At 34.0% G+C, this 17,123-nt stretch overlaps 1 protein-coding gene across 3 annotated transcripts in view; it reads right to left on the minus strand.

Annotated features, from left to right (window-relative positions):
- Positions 1 to 16,672, minus strand: part of LOC101740925 (LIM domain only protein 3) — a 54,789-nt gene extending 38,117 nt beyond the window's left edge. The window contains exon 1 of one of the 3 annotated variants that reach the window (XM_004927802.5): positions 16,286 to 16,672. The gene's annotated coding sequence lies outside the window, so the exon portion shown is untranslated. Of the gene's footprint in view, positions 1 to 13,159; positions 13,320 to 16,285 lie in introns of those variants that run through there. The other 2 variants (XM_038014845.2, XM_062671788.1) reach the window with 2 other exon arrangements.
- Positions 16,673 to 17,123: the final 451 nt, after the last annotated feature.

Consider the following 17,123-nt stretch of genomic DNA (forward strand, 5'->3'; position numbering starts at 1 on the left):
TCTGTCGCGAGTTAAATTTTACTCTCAATGCGCCTAAATAAGTTTCACTTCCAACACAATATTATTAGTTTGTTGATGATAATTTATGCAAATCTGACCTGAGTATTCGATAAAGTATTGCCTACATTTTGGGTACACTCAATCATGTTTAAATGTCGTCTGAATTAATATTACAAAATGACTAATGCGTGTTTCGTGTTCTTTCCGGTGTTAATGATTACCATGTGTTTTATTATAAAGTCGTGTAATTTAACAAAAACTCTAAGAGGTCATGACGTAACCGAAAGGCTTGTTTGTGGCTTCAATTTATATCTATATATTAATACGTGAAGCAAAAACTTTGTATCCCTTTTTACGAAAATTGCGCGGACGGAGGAGTATGAAATTTTCCACACTTATAGAGAATACAGAGAAGAAGTGCACAATGCTAATATTTTTTTTAAATAATGCATAAAAGATACATTAAATCAATAAAGAAAACATTACACACACTACACACCATGTATTTGACGCAACACGCATGCATACTATTTATTGTCAAACTTTTGTTCTTGACGTCTGTGGTCAAATTGAGAATAGATTAAATATTGTTTGTCTTAAAAAAAAATTATAGTGTAGCCTTGGCGAAATTTGTAATTATAGAAGTATAAAATACAATCATAATAGTGTACAAACTTACAATTCCAATTAATTATAGTCGAATTTCGACTACTGCGGGACCTCTAGTTATTGTAACTTTACAAAATCGCACTAAATTCATTTAAGTTTTCGTAAAACTAATATTTGAACGTCGTCGATATTGTTCTATTCAATTAATTCCATATGAATGTAAACTTATTTAAATGTAGCCATGCAAAACTGTTTCTTTGTGACATGACAGTTTTACAAATACTAAAATAATGATAAAAGGAAATTTAAAAGCAAACTAATTAGCATAGTTTGGCAACAAAAGAGTATAGTAAGCGGTTTTATTTAAATAATTAATAAAACGTTTTTTTACGAAATCAACAAATTCAAGCCTAATTTGAATAATCTACACATACCTATTCCGCATTTTTCATTTAATTAAAAGTCCAATGTGACTATCAAATAAGTCTGTCGAACAAATAAATATCGAATCCAATTATCATTGATGTATTATAATTTTTTCGTAAATAATAATGTTTTGTAAATTAATATATATTAGAGAATAGGTAAACCCGTCTTATCGGCTGTCCCGATTCCGCTGCATTAAATCGCTTCCATTACTTTAAGTAGAATTCGATGTTTATGTCAAACGCGCCAGCGATAATATCGCAATTTATTTTATTAACACATTCCGTCTAATGGTCCACAGGTCGAGAGACGATTTACTCAGTCCAGATTTAACTACTATGTTTAACAGTTAATTCAATATTATCTTTCATCTAATTGGTTTAAATTAATGTGTCCTCAATTAAACTAAACATATAAAATACTTAACTTAATATGATATTTTCATATTAATTTACAGCATTGGTAAGTGTTTTTAGTAAAATGTTTTAATTAATATATATCGCAGTATTAGGTTAGTTAGTGTGGCAACCGTACGATAATGTCCGGCCTATTTCTGCTGCTTTGATTGTTTATCAATTTGACTTTATGAAATCCAGTATGAAAGACGGGAAATCTGTTCATTGAGCCCGATAAGATTGAAGCGTTTAGATTCGAGGGTGCCCTTGGCATCTTGTTCTTCTTGAAACTGCTATCAAGGAATAATCACTATAATCCGTTTCATCAGGAATTACGTGTATGTATGGAGTAAAAACAAATATCAACAATCAGTCTGTTCTGTAGTTATGTCTATCTGCTATGCGTAGATCACCTAGGTGATATGATAGTAGTGATACGGGTTCGGCACAGTTTTGAACGTGACTAACAGGATCGACCTCATATTTGAATTTGTATCCACCGGCCGAGGTGACCTAGGTATAGGTTTGACATTAGCACATATCTCTGAGACCTTGTTCGGACTAGGCGAGTATTTTAGTCGAGTACCGAGTAATTTAGTAGCTAAATGTGTCTGAGCACCAAAAATTTAGTCGAGTAGGTTAGTAAATAATTTAGTCAAGTCAATCCATTTTGTTCTATTTTTTCGGGCGAGTAGCGAGTAGTTTAGCCGCTAAATTACTCGGTACTCGACTAAAATACTCGCCCAGTCCGAACAAGGCTTAAGTACCTAAATCTCTCTCTAACTTAATACTATACCCAGAACAAAATCTGTGCTATATAATGTAGGTATTTTTTTAAACATTCCACAATTTGACATGTTTGAATATTAAAGCAATAAACTAAATTCATTCACTATTAACAGTTTCTCCAAAGATTACGTTTTGCATAATAAGTTTTTACGAAACAGCAACCCACGCTGTATTATGTTATAAAAGGGGATTTGAACAATAAATTAATCGATTAGGTCTATCTATCTTCGGGATTATAGTATCATTAGTAATAATTTGAACGAACTTATCGCAATATTATTTCGTTAAAATTAGATATTATATGTTTCGAAACTCACAGAAAGCTCAGATAAATTTGAAAATATTGTTTTTGGAACAAGTTCATAGTATTAACCAGACAAATATGATGATATGCAAATATATTTGTGGCTCTATACTGAAAGTCAAAAACGGCACTGTGTCATCAATTTATTTGCTATTCACATTTCGTGGGCTTAAGTGTACGGTTTTTATTAATTAAGGCTGTAGGTAGAACATACGACGCACCCGATGGTAAGTAGTTACAGTCGCTCATGGTCATCAGCAATGGAGCACAGCAAAGTCGCTACTGGTTAGCAACATTTTACCAATTATTGACCATTTATTTAGTTTAACTTACGCTTAAAACAAAACTATGCTATTAGTATCACAGTATTGTCTGCAGTGGTCACTAGTTTGTAGGAAATGACAAAGAGAAAACCTTTCACCGATATTGAAAAATATCCGGAATGTCGTTCTTCGGAATTTGGTTATATGCAAGCTTATTAGGTATTGTCATTTAGTTTAAGGTTTTTCCAGATTTATTTTAATCTATGACAACTACCACTACACTCACTAATAACAACGTTTATTACAGTCAAGAAACGAAGCCTGTATCGAAACATGGCAATACTAATATAACAATACTTCTTGAAATATTTTTTGTTCAGTAACAAATCCTTTTAATACGATAATATGGCTCTATCTTTCGTCTACAGTCACACACGACCCTCGTGTGCTAATTGAATTTAAGGAATAAAATCCAATCGCCCCGATTCTTTATTATTCAAGATCCAATTTGGATAAGGTCTGATCGGTCCGCGCGGCGAGGGGCAAGAGGAGCGGGCCGAGAGGGGCAGTCGAGAATAAAATTGGTTTGTCACTCAAAACATAGGGCTATCTTAGGTCCGATATGAAACTGTATTCGCTCCTTATTTTGTTTATCGTTTTTATTTTTATTATATCTTTTATGAAATTCAACAATTTATTTTAAATAGTTACGGTGGGTTTTCATGAATAGCGTGCCCACGCATCGTTTTATTAAAAAAATACGAAACAGTTTTAATAATTACTATCATTAAGTTTTATACGTTTACTGTTTATATTATTTTTCTTTAGTTGCCGTTTTCCTTTTAGTCATATTTAATATTTTTAAGATTTATTGTAAACTAAGTTTGATCTGAATTGAGCTTCGATCAACAATTGATGATCGAAGAAATTGAGGATCTAATTTTAGTAGTGTATTATGAGAGTTTTGGGAGAAGAGTTGCTTTTCCACCGACCTGTTTCCGGACCGCCAAATCGATCCACGCGGTTCTTGTAAAGTTGAAGTGTGGCGACAGGAGTCTCACTTGAGTAAGTAACCGGTATTCGTTCTGCTTCACGGAGGATGGCGGCGGAAGGAAGAGCTTGTCACCTCAGCCACCGTCGACCAATGGTACACAGACGGCAATAGGAAGCACAAATGCTGCATCCAAAAAAGAACTCGCTTGTGTTTACAATGTTAGGGTTGATCAGTACCACATGTGGAGTTTTGAGTAAGCATCGAGCTACGTGCAGCCTCGTAATTATATAATTTGGATGGACATCAAGAAGGTCATCAACCACCACTTTTATCGATCGCTCGCACCAACTGATTGAGCTCGGTTTTTTTGTGACTTTCATGTGACCTTTCATGAGACCACCGAAGGATTACTGTTCCATCAAACGTCTACGCTACGAAACGTCAGATTTTATATCGTTAGGAGATTCATATTTCAGTGGAAACTAACTCCCAATCTACTCATTAGGCTAATTCGGATACCCCAGGATTGATCCCACCCCTCGTTTACCCACCCGCCATCAAAAACATAATGTATTTATATGCTAACAAAGTAAAATTTCCTCTTTTGAAAAATAATGTTATTATTAAACGTATGATGTTTTCGAATACACCGTGCTCACAGTACGCTGAGAGCCCACGGTAAGATGAATAGCCCATTATCGAATAGTATTATATCATGCGCATAATACCCGCTCGTATTAATCCGGCGTGATCAAAATGCGTACTTCAAGTTCATTTTATGACCGCGAAACACGTTGACTTTGACATATCGGTCTTCTTTAGTCATCAAATACTTGCATTAGAGAGATATAAAATGCGCACACGCAGTCACCGCAGTGAATTGCTTAATTACGTTTCCTGCTATCTGAAACATAAAAGCGTCTCAATGGGCATTTGTGACTTCAATTAATTACTTATTTTCTTAGATATTATGTGACACGCAAAAAGAGGTATTTCTGTATTTTTGAGGTTTTTTTTCTTTAGATTTCAACTTAGACCAATATTTGTTCTCAGCTGCGCTTAAGTGCTAGGTAAATATAAAACTAAATAAGTTTAATGGCTTCTAGACCTTTACAAACACGTCAGTTTAGAAATAAAGGATATAAACAGTGAACTGTACGCATAAGGGTGAAACCACAAAATTAATAGCAAACAAACAAACAGTAGATTCTGTGTGTACTATACTGATCACTATCGCATAAGAGTGATTGGAGTGGGGTGACTTTGCTCCGTCAACTGCATGTTTTTTTCCGATAGCAATACCTGAACAAATTACAAAGCATTTGTTTAGATGAAATATTTTTGGCCGAAAACTTAAAAGCCGTGAAGTTGAAATTTATCGAAGTCGTCGTGGCCTAAAGGATAAGACGTCGGGTGCAATCGTATCTAGCGATGCAACGGTGTTCGAATCCCGCAAGCGGGTACCAATTTTTCTAATCTACATAGCAAATGTTCATGATTGACTTCCACGGTGAAGGAATAACATCGTGTAATAAAAATCAAACCCACAAAATTATAATTTGCGTAATTACTGGTGTTCGGACCTCTTGTGAGTCCGCGCGGTTAGTTACCACCATACCGCCTGTTTCTGCCGTGAAGCAGTAATGCGTTTCGGTTTGAAGGGCGGGGCGGCCATTGTAACTATACTGAGACCTTAGAACTTATATCTCAAGGAGGGTGGCGCATTTATGTTGTAGATATCTATGGGCTCCAGTAACCACTTCACACTAGGTGAACTGTGAGCCCGTCCACAGCTATACGCAATAAAAAAAATTTACAGATGTTAAATGAATGATGTTGTATAAGAGAAAACTTACACAAAATTTTATTAATATTAAACTTTGTCTAATTCGCAACACCAAAACAATACAACTGTAGTGATGGCAGCCTTTTAATGTAGTAATGAATTTCGTTAATATCGTTCCAAATTATTAACACTTTATTGAAAAAATCGATAAAATGTTCTACTTATCATCTATCTACATTCATAGATGAAGCTTATACTTTGAAACTTACACATAGTAAATATGTAGGCATAAAGCAACGTTATCGCTTGCATTGCGACCACGCTCTTATTCAATCTCGTGCACAAACTGACGTGTAGCATAATATTATTAAAGCTCAGAAACTAATAAGCGGGTGTATAGTTGAATATGAAACGATCATTGAATGCGCGGAAATTAAATAGCCGCTCATATCCGGACGGTGAAGTGTGCCGTCGTGTTCACTCTCGCACACGTCGGCTCCCCGCCAACTGCTCACAGTGTGTGCACTACCTAATCGAATGTAAACAATACCACTTTTGATGTGTAATACGGTGGACCGCAATTTCGTTCAATTTCAATTGTGCGATCGGTCTGAAAGAAGCCATTACCGTCACGTCGCTTGTGGACTTCGGTAATAGTAGAGCCTAACCTGCTTCCTACCACTAGATTCTTTGGAAAAAATGTCATTTGAAAATGGACATGGAGGGATTTTGTACATGGTGCGTGCCGTTGATTTAAAATTAAATTTTCTATTTTTTTTACCTTGATGGGTCACGGCACAACTGGTGTTAAGTAGTTACCGAAGCCATAGATATAACCATAGATATAACCTAAATGCCGCCATCCGTCTTGAGTCATGAAATGCGCTCCAATTCTCAGTTTTACAGTATAACAGTGGGCCCAACCTTCGAACCTCACCGCGTTACTGCTTCACGGCAGAAATAGGCAGGGATGTGGTACACACTCGTGCAGGTATGATTTTTAATACATGATTTTATTCCTTCACCGTCGAACTCATATGTAAGCAATTATTGAGTACTTATTTCATTGGAAAAATTGTTATCCCATCTGCGAGATTCGAGCATCAGCAGAGTCGCAACACTCAATACAAATATACTGTGCGTCTTATTCCTTAGGATGGGCGACTTATACTCTGTACTAAGATGGACATAGGAGCTCAGGGCACATGTTTTGAAGTTAAGTACTAGCCTATTAATGGAAAATTTAACAAGAATACTGCTATTTAAGATAAAAGATTAAAGCCATAATTGCGTTTCCTAGACTTCGAACCGGGACGCGTTGTTTCGCGGCAAATACGTGCAGAACGTCGTTACTATACAAACACCAAATATTTAAGAAGAATTCAATTTTGGAAGGAAAAATTTATTAGGAAATATTTAAAAAAAAACAAGAACATCCTCAGCGCAGCACTAGTGTTAGCAAATCTTCTCGGTGTGAGACCGTGAGCTCAACTAAACGTCCGCGAGTAGTCAGAATAGCCCCCCCGCCCCGTAAGCTACTAACGATTAGGTACGAAAAAAAACTTCCTACTACGGACAGTAGACAGAATAGAACTATGAGTAATATTTGTAAATAATGTAAGAAAACCAGGTTACGATCCCGTATCTAATATAAATTATGGCTATTTTATTTATATACAATAAAAAGAGAACTAGTTCGTTTTAAATGGAAAAATATTAAAATACATTTTAAAAATGCAAAACACGACGTGCCGACTCATTTTAATGGACCAAACAGAACAACAAGAATCTTTATAAATTGATATTTAAATGTTATTGTGAGTCAACTTTAGTATTTAATTAATGATATATTTATTCTGAGGTAAATAACCAAAAAATATAATTGGTAATGTCATCAAAACGACGTTTCGTTTTTTTTTTTTTTTTGCTTAGATGTGTGGACGAGCTCACAGCCCACCTGGTGTTAAGTGGTTACTGGAGCCCATAGACATCTACAACGTAAATGCGCCACACACCTTGAGATATAGTTCTAAGGTCTCAGTATAGTCACAACGGCTGCCCCACCCTTCAAACCGAAACGCATTACTGCTTCACGGCAGAAATAGGCGGGGCGGTGGTACCTACCCGTGCGGACTCACAAGAGGTCCTACCACCAGTGGACACAACGAATGCACAACGAAGGTGATATTTCAAAACACAAGCTTTCAAAACTGTGCATAATAACTTGTTTTTTTCATCACAATTTACCCAATTAACGGACCGCTAATTATTGATTAATGAATCAAGCTCGAATTTACAATTAAGATAAGAAACATATACAATAATCATTAATTTAATTAAATGCTTGTTATTTACGTTTATGACATAAGCTGCTTATACAATAATAATGATTTTTTATTAAGTTCTGCATGCGGTTTTTAAGATTTTTCTTTCATTTTCCTTGTTTAGTTATTTAACGAATGAAATTCCTACAAAGAAGGACATTAGATGATTAATATGACATTTAATGCTTCTGGCTTAACTTTTTTCAATTTAGCGAAATTTTAGCTCTATTTTTTTTCGATTCAATATCTAAAGAATCGTTCCTACTAGTCAGGGTGAGGCAATTAGGAGTGTTACGAAGCAGTGGAACGTTACAGTGTACAGCCGAGCTCCTCAGTTCGACTCTTGACTGTCCAATTAAATTCCCTCGCGGAGACGACGTACTACCTGAAGCCACCGAAACAACACCATCTCGTAATTGCGTGAACCACTTCAAAACAAACCTTCGCTTTTTGCTCCGCAACTAACAATGGAATCATGTCAGACACTGCAAGAATTCTCCTTCATTTAGTTCCTTCACTATGTAGCCATTGAGTTGTTAATTAAATTCACATAACAAAACCGGCACTCACGATACTGTTTGAAGCCACCTTATTGTCTAGATATAAAGACTATTTCACCACGCTCGTAACTTAACTGCCTGTACCGATGTTGCTTCTTGTTTAATTACAACAATAGTGGTCCCTAATGAGAGTTTGCGTTAATAAGCACTGCAAAATGTAATCAACATGCCTCGTCGGTCTAATGAGCTGAGTTCCTGGCAAAAACAACCAGCGTGTACGTTTCACTGGAGATTAATTAGACGTTGTACCTATTTGGTAGCTGACTAGCTCAGGTTGTCCCAGTCTTGCCGGAGGGCATCCGTGTAACGTAGTTTCATTACCTTGTGATTAACATTTTACTTAGAAATCGCAATTCGAAACTATGAAGGCAAACTACACTAAGGTGTATTGAAACTGCAAAGTAACAAAGCAGCTAGGCAACTTCACCTTTCAAAACTTCTATTGATAAAAAGTGGTAAACGTCGTTAACTTAATAAGTACATTTGATTACGTTGTACCTAGCTACCCCATTAAAACTTAACGAGGGGCAACTCCGGGGAAAATAACTAACCCAATTTCCCTTTGCCGGGAAATCATTAAAAGTCTTAAAAGGGTCTTTTCATATATTTTTTTTACCCTGGAGCGTACGTACAAATAAACACATTTTTACATACTCGAACAAACAATTCTCGTAACGAGGTGGGAGCGTAACGAGCAGGAGAGGACGCGGGCGGCAGGCGGTGACCAGCGCCCGCACAGACCCGCTAATTGGAAGGATGTGTCCGGAAATGTGTCTCGTTACATGCGCCGGCTCCCAGCGCGCTCACTCAACTGCTACTCGCATTTATCAAAATTCGACAATCTCAAATCAAAACTATTGTTGCCGAAATACTTTTTAGAACGAAGTTCCTTATGGAACGATGCGGTGGGGTACCCTAACCGGGAAAAAACGTCCGTAACGTAAGATTTTTATTATTTACGTATAGTCTTAGTATGATGGCTATACAGTGTCTAATGTATAGTCTACGTGATGACGGTTATTATTATTTCTATGATAGAACATAATTATGCTTAATTATTATTATTAATATAAATAACTGTTTCTTTGTATATTATTACTATATGTTTTTTTATAAATTATTGTGAATCAAATAAAGTTGATAACTTTGTAAAGTATTTTTTTATCAATAAAAAAATCATAGCATCATCATCAAAAAAATCATACCTCGAATAGAACATAAAAATTAATATTTTTATAATAACGAACTTCGTTCCTATCCGGTGTCCCACGACACCACACATCTTTTTTTACTTTTTTATAACACATTAAAAGTCATTCGCGCTAGATCAATGACAACACAGAAGCTACATTACACCCATTCCCCAATTATAGGTCATATTAATTTAATAGACTTTCCAATTAGTGTTGGTAGCATAATTAATGGATGTATGCTGTGTTAGTGTCGGATACAATCTGATTTGAGACTCGTCAGCAATTACCAGCGAATACAAAATACGCTGGATTCCGCGTAATTGCTGAGAATATTACGGCACTGAACTTAATTGTTCTCGACTTAATTAATTAAGCTTTTGTTTGAAACTAACAGCAAAGTGTAGACTTGGCAATTCTAAATTGGATCTTGTAATTACCCTACCCTCCCTTTTGCCGAAACTGTCTACCTACTTTCAATTATGGGCCAAGCTTTGTTAATGAAATTAATATAATTGGAACACAATGTGACGCCTATTCTCATTCGTACAATCAATTACAGTACGATAATTAATTTAAAAGCAATTCGTACCAACACAGTACATAATAAGTTACTTTTAATTAATTTTGATACAATCGTTTACCTACATAAATAATTTAATAATAATTAATTAACTTATTCTATTAAAATTGAGAGTTCGATATTAAGCTCAAATGTTGGCAGACGTCGGCTTTCTCGTAATGGTGTCTATTTTATGAGCTTATATTGTTCGAAATTAAAAAGTTTTTGTTGTATAGTAAAGTAAACTAACAATTTATATTTTAGAAACCTTTAATAAATTTGTAATGTCTCCATATATTCCAGTAATAGTAGTGCAGTGTAATAAGCTAATAATAAGATTTAAGGATAAAATTTAAATTAAGTATAAGATTTTTATTCGTAACATATAAAATCGATTTTTCTTTTCGACTTGAACTCTGTTAATTACAAATAAACCATTGATATTTATTTAAGAAAATAATAAATTCCGAATTCCCAATTTTAGGATGCTTTGATTGAACTAGATTTTTTGAGTAAACTTTAAAAATATTTTGATCGCATAGTTTTACTATTTTATAATATGTAAACCTAATCTTTAATCTAATTTATATCAACAACAACTTCTAGATGCGATGTGTCCAGACAAAGTGTTCAATAAATTAAAGTTTAAATTTAAATTTAATTTCTTGACGCGGTTAAATCCCCTTTTATTTAGGAACACATCTCATTCTCACAAGTTAAAGCGTTGCCCAATCAATTAATACGATTAATATTTTATATCCAATTACGTTACTTAACGACCATGAAATGCACTAAACAGTGTACAAATTACACATGCATGCTGTGACTTGGTGACCACAGTTGTAATATTATTTTCTCGTCCAGCATAATGATATATATTATGCATTTTAGTTTAGGTAATTAAGACTGTTTTATCTACCCATAGAATGAGTATAATTACTGATTCTGAAAGACGTCTAGCTTTTGCCTCTGTGCACAATAACAAAGATAAAATATTAAGCCGTTCTCCGCCAGTGTCGTTAATGATTATTTTGTAATGAATAATAATTGAATGTGTCGAAATATAAATAATTTTAATGAGCCGTTTTAAATTTACATTTTTATTTATTAAAAGAATACCGTTTATCGTAGAAAATATATTATACAAAAAAGTTTATTTTTTTTTTCTAGATAATTTAGATGGTAATCTTTAAAAAAAAAAGTTTAGCTAGCTACCCGGTCCCGATTTTCTGTGGCTTTCTTTTAATCTTAATAATATTTCGCTGTTTGAGTCGGAGTTTCTTTACAACGCCGTGTGTTTTAACTTTTATATGAGTACCCCGATAGTTTTCTAAAATAAAGGTTCGTTACTCTTTATAAAATTAGCTATCTGTCAGCAATTTGGTCAAAATGGGTTAAAAATAGAGTATATCGGGTATAAATAGACAAAAAAAAATTGTTTTATGTTATAGGTATCGTTAATACTTTTAAATGCTTTCAGTAAAAAGCTGTTATTTGAATAACAAACAGATACTCTATTTTTGTTTATTTGTATATATAAACTATTTAATAATTAAAAGATCAAATTAAAGTACATTTAAAACAGTAAAATAGTTAATCCTAATGTGTTGAAGACAATGATTGAAAAAATCCAAACATCTAATAGTTAATTTCAACCAATTTATTTATAATTATATTTTTTAAATAATGTTTTAGAATACACTTTCTTTTCTACAAATATTAGTCTAGACTGATAACGGTAAAACTAAATTTTTCTAGGCAGCTTAATTACCAAAAACGTTACTGATCTCTACGAGTGATGTAATATATGTAATTTCAATCACATTAAACAGGAGTATGATTCAATCAAAGGCCGAAGCTCATCCGCGGCGTCTCCCAGGAACGCCTGGAAAACTATTTTTTCGATTTAATTTCGCGTTTGTAAAGTATTCGAATTTCCGGTCACCGTCCTTGTCGAACCCGTCGCTTGCGACGAAGAGCTCGACGAGCGAATAAACCCATAGATACAGCCCACTGAGTTTCTCGCCGGATCTTCTCAGTGGGTCACGTTTCCGATCTGGTGGTAGATTCTGCGAAGCACTGCTCTTGCTAGGGTCAGTGTTAGCAACTCTCTGGCTTGAGCCCCGTGAGCTCACCTACACACGTTAGGGTGAAGCTGAAATAGCCTCTCAAGGCTATCAGCATAGGTAGGGAAAAAAATAGATAATATCGAAGGGTGAAAGGCTATTTGGTTTAAGCGACATTTCGCTTAATACGCGACATTTATCTTTGTAATTAAAGGTCCGTTTTATTTGGTATTAGCATCAACAATTCGATGTTTTTAATTAAATTTCAATTAAGTTTATCTCATTCTAATGGCTGATGAAGTTTGTTACGATATTTTTTCCAAAATTATAAAAACTTTAAATGCGAGAGGCATTTAAAGTAATTGCAAAAATCTCGCTTAAACCAAATAGCCCTCGATATAATGATATTAAATACGCGAGATTAAACCGTAAAGTGATTTTTTATTATATTTACGATACGTGAAAAACGCAGAGAATATTACTTTGACTACAACACAATTAATGTATGCAAAATATTGAATTAAATTACTTAAAAGAACAGTTCGTTGAATTTACAAAGAAATACAAGTAAAGAGGTTAAATATTAAAAAGTCTCTTTTAATAAGACCGCGACTGATATCTTAAGCGTGGATATTATGTTTTTGTAAATATTTTACGTAAGACTTGCGATAAAAGAAACAACTAATATCCGATTGCATTATGCGATAAAAGAAACATAATATTACTAAAGCTGATTATAAACGAATTGTGTTTAACGGAAACAGATAATGTTACATTCGTTTTAATTAAATTAATGTTGTAACGCGTTAATTAAATTTAAGAAAACATGCTCGAATGAATAACGAAATTTAATTAAAAAATGACATCTTAAAATTGACTGTTTGTACTGACCTTTACTCAAAGGTAATGTTGGGAAAGCAACTTTAGTATAGGTCAACGTTTACACGAACAAAGTCGCCTTTATTGCTGAAGTACAAAGAAGGTACTAAGTCTGGAAGTCGGTTGATGAGGACACGGGGTGGCCCCTCCCCGGTACCGTCCCGGCCAACTTTAATTAAGACACAATAATTAAAATAACAAGCGCCGGGCGTGGAGGCGCATCAGTATGCGAGTTCGTGGGGGCACATACGCGGGACACGTAACTACGCCGCGCCGCCGGCCGGGTCTCGTTCGCTTCTATCTTTGTGTAAAATAAACTTTAATTTACTGCTAACGTAAACCGTTCCTATAGTGTTGTGCATTATCCCATCCCATATATTGTTCATTATCATATCCCATATATTGGTTTCGATGCAGATTCGATTGCAATTTTCGTAATTTTTAAACGGATTTGTTTTACGCAATTTATGTGGTTCATTTCAGGAACATATTCAGCTGTAAGAAGAGGAATCTTTTTTCAACTTATAAAGACTTAAGTAACTCAAAGTAGAATATGATATCAATACTAATATGGTTGCCAAAGTGGTTAACAGATATACTTAATTGTTATAAACAATACTAAATTACGTACCTATACCCGTGGATCGATAGATAAAATTGCACTTTATAGTCTTATCGCGTTCTCAATTGAAATACATTATATGACTATATATTTAAATTATAATTAGGAAAATAAATAATCATTTTACAAAGCTTTTACCATGTCGAACTTTTTTGTACAAAATAAAAGTATTAAAGGACTGAATTACATCGATCGTTATTGTTTTTTAGCATCGAGAACATTTTTAAGTAAGTTGGCTTCAAATGACAGTACATAGTCAGCACACAGAGTACCTATGGAGTTATAGATGATAATATAATAATATGATTATTAAAATAAAACAGATATTGAGATTCTTAGATTTCTCGTAACTCGAAAATGGGTCCTGAAAGTTTTATATGGCTTACAGCTACATCTGACGCTGATTTCTCATAACTGCTCATCGATAAATGTCCACATTCATATGATAAGGACTAATGTATGAAACTAAAAAGAACGGTAGACAGCGGCTTGGCTCTGCCCCTGACATTGCTGAAGTACATGGGCGACGGTAACCACTCAACATCAGGTGGGCCGTATGCTCGCCTGCCTACAAGGGCAATAAAAAAAAACCTATAACGCAAATATAGTATATGTTTGTCTCATTTTAGTGTCATTTCCGTTTCATCTTAATCAATTTTAAAGTAATCTTAACTTCAAACCAAATTTCACACGAATGTAAAATGTCGTTTCTTTGAGTTATTATTGTGCTTACATAAACGACATCTTTAAAGTGTTGCATTAAAATGCAGAAACTATTTATCGAACCCGTTCTCGAAGTTTGCCGCTTAAGGGTCATTCCGTGAAGCATGTTTGTAATTAATTATCTTAGTGGTATTAAACCGCGAGTCGCTTTGTCTCAATAAATTTAAAGAGAAAATATTATGCAAATTCTTAAAATATTTGTGGTTTCTAGAAAAAACGATACGTTAGATTTAATTAATTAATTAATTCAACGCCCCCCTTACTTATACCGTAGTGTTTCAAAATCGTTTCTCGAAAAAAATGACGCATCTAACGTTTACATTCAAATATAGGTACCTATTATAATACATATCATGTGTGTTTACGAAGATTAGTTACGCTTATGTTTTTACTGAATTGCATGCAATAGTTTGTTTAGTTTAGTTTTTAATATTGAAATTAAATTTACTGTTTCTTTTAAACTATTTAATTTAATGTCGTTAAAACAACAAAAATGCATCGCCTGCAGCAAATAAAATCGGTATAATTGTAAATGTAATCTGAGACCTTAGAACTCACATCTCAAGGTGGGTGGCGGCATTTACGTTGTAGAAGTCTATGAGCTCCAGTAACCACTTAACACCAGGTGGGATGTGAGCTCGTCCATCCATCTAAGCAATAAAAAATGTACCTTTAACTGTATGCATAATAGCATTATTATGTAGCTACGTATAAGTGACCGCGGATTGGTAGGTACGTCATATGTGATGACTCACAATTGTTAATTTACAGAAATTAAAAATTATACATTTTTGGAAACATTAAATAGTGACATTTAATTGCATTGAGGGATTTAAGATTTTTAGGTAGGTAGGCCACAAGTAATCAAACGGCTATAGATCACTGCTTGTATAGAGTATAGAGTACTCTGTTTCTAGCTAAGATAACAAAGATGACGAACTCCAATATTATTTTATAAACAACGTCCTCATTAAATTATTTATTTGCGACCTGCATTCGAAATAATGAGCACGACAATCTTATAATTTAAAAACAACAGACTCACTATCAGAGCTGTTTGATATAATAAAATTATTGGACTGATTATAAATTTGTATGAGAGAATATAATTAAACAGATTAATTACTATGCACTAATTAGTTTCGCAATAATAAATTTTATTTAATGGAACCTTGCGTCAGCTTGTTGTTGTTACGAAGTTCAGAAGAAACATTATTCTTTAGATAATATCGGAGCTACTTTATTGTTAGGTATTTATTTATTTATGACACGTGACAATGAAGATAAATAAAAATACATGATAAATCACTCACGTTCTTTACATTTTCGCTGATCATCGCGAGCCGTAAACAAATACATAGCGTTGTGTAATTTCTGAGTGATATTATTTGTGCAGTGCTTAAGTGACTGAATCATACGAACGAAACCTCAAAAAAATGCAAATTTGTAAAATGAATTTGATGACATTAAAAGCAAGAATATAGAGATAAATTTTATAAATCGTGTCTATGCAAAAATGTATAGTAGCCATTTGAAGAGAATTTTTTTTTTTTTACTTTGCCGCATTTTAATTCAATTTTTACCGTCCAAGCCGTGCTTTCCCGACGAAGATATTATGTTCGCTAATTTAAAAAAATAGAATCAAACTTGATTTGAAGTTTTATGGCTTGTAACATAGCTTTCAAAACCTTTTTAGTTCAGGCTGTACTTTATTTATGAATATTAAAATAAATACACGAAGTGATCAATAAGATCAATTATGATAATTTATTGTAAATAATAATATAAAATACCTTTTTTGATCGATCGAGTTTCTTTCAAAGAATTATCCTGTAAAACTCCAGCACTGTTAGTCTTTAATCCATAAAAATCCCAAGTTAAAACACACTTAATGAATAATCACTCAACAAAGTCACTTTCAATTAAATTAAATACGAATAAAACGGACGTTTTCAATCTGAAGCTTGCTTCGGCGAGTTAAATTGATTTCTCGTCTAATTAAACGACAAGAAAATGTTTACAGTTTGCGAAGTTCGAGTTCGAATAAAGTTTGATAATGGAAGCAGACGAAAGAACACGTACTGCAAGCACAAACATTCGCGTCCGAGTGAGCCGAGAGTGCGCGAACGACATGAGGTGGCGGGAGAGGGCGCCCGTCGGGGTGGCATGGAACAACACTCTAATATAATGACAGGGTCGGAACACTTTAATACTCTAATTGAAAAAGTATACTCTAACAGCTTTTAAGTATAATTAAGGTTACGCTTCAACTTTAAAAGATTTGATACCAGGGTTTTCTGTAAATTGGCACGGAGTGTGGTTGTTTTATGGTGAATTCATTTTATTATAACAACAATACTCGTCAAAAAAAATATTACATTGCTAAGCCTTGTTGTAGTTTTAAAATCTTGTGACATTCTTCTCAACATATAAACCGAATTATCTGTCAGCAAGGTTAGCTGTACAAAAAATATTTCTTAGCGAATATAAAATGTGTTCCATGAAAATAAAATTATACAGTGAACAAATCGATACGTAATAAAACTAATCGGCAAGAACATCACGTCCCACCGCCGCTACATAGGTAAGAAATATCACAAACACAACATTGTGAGTGGATTCTGGCCTAAA

This window comes from Bombyx mori, chromosome 13 (assembly GCF_030269925.1).
Source record: "Bombyx mori chromosome 13, ASM3026992v2".
In the NCBI taxonomy this organism is placed as follows: Eukaryota; Metazoa; Arthropoda; class Insecta; order Lepidoptera; family Bombycidae; genus Bombyx; species Bombyx mori.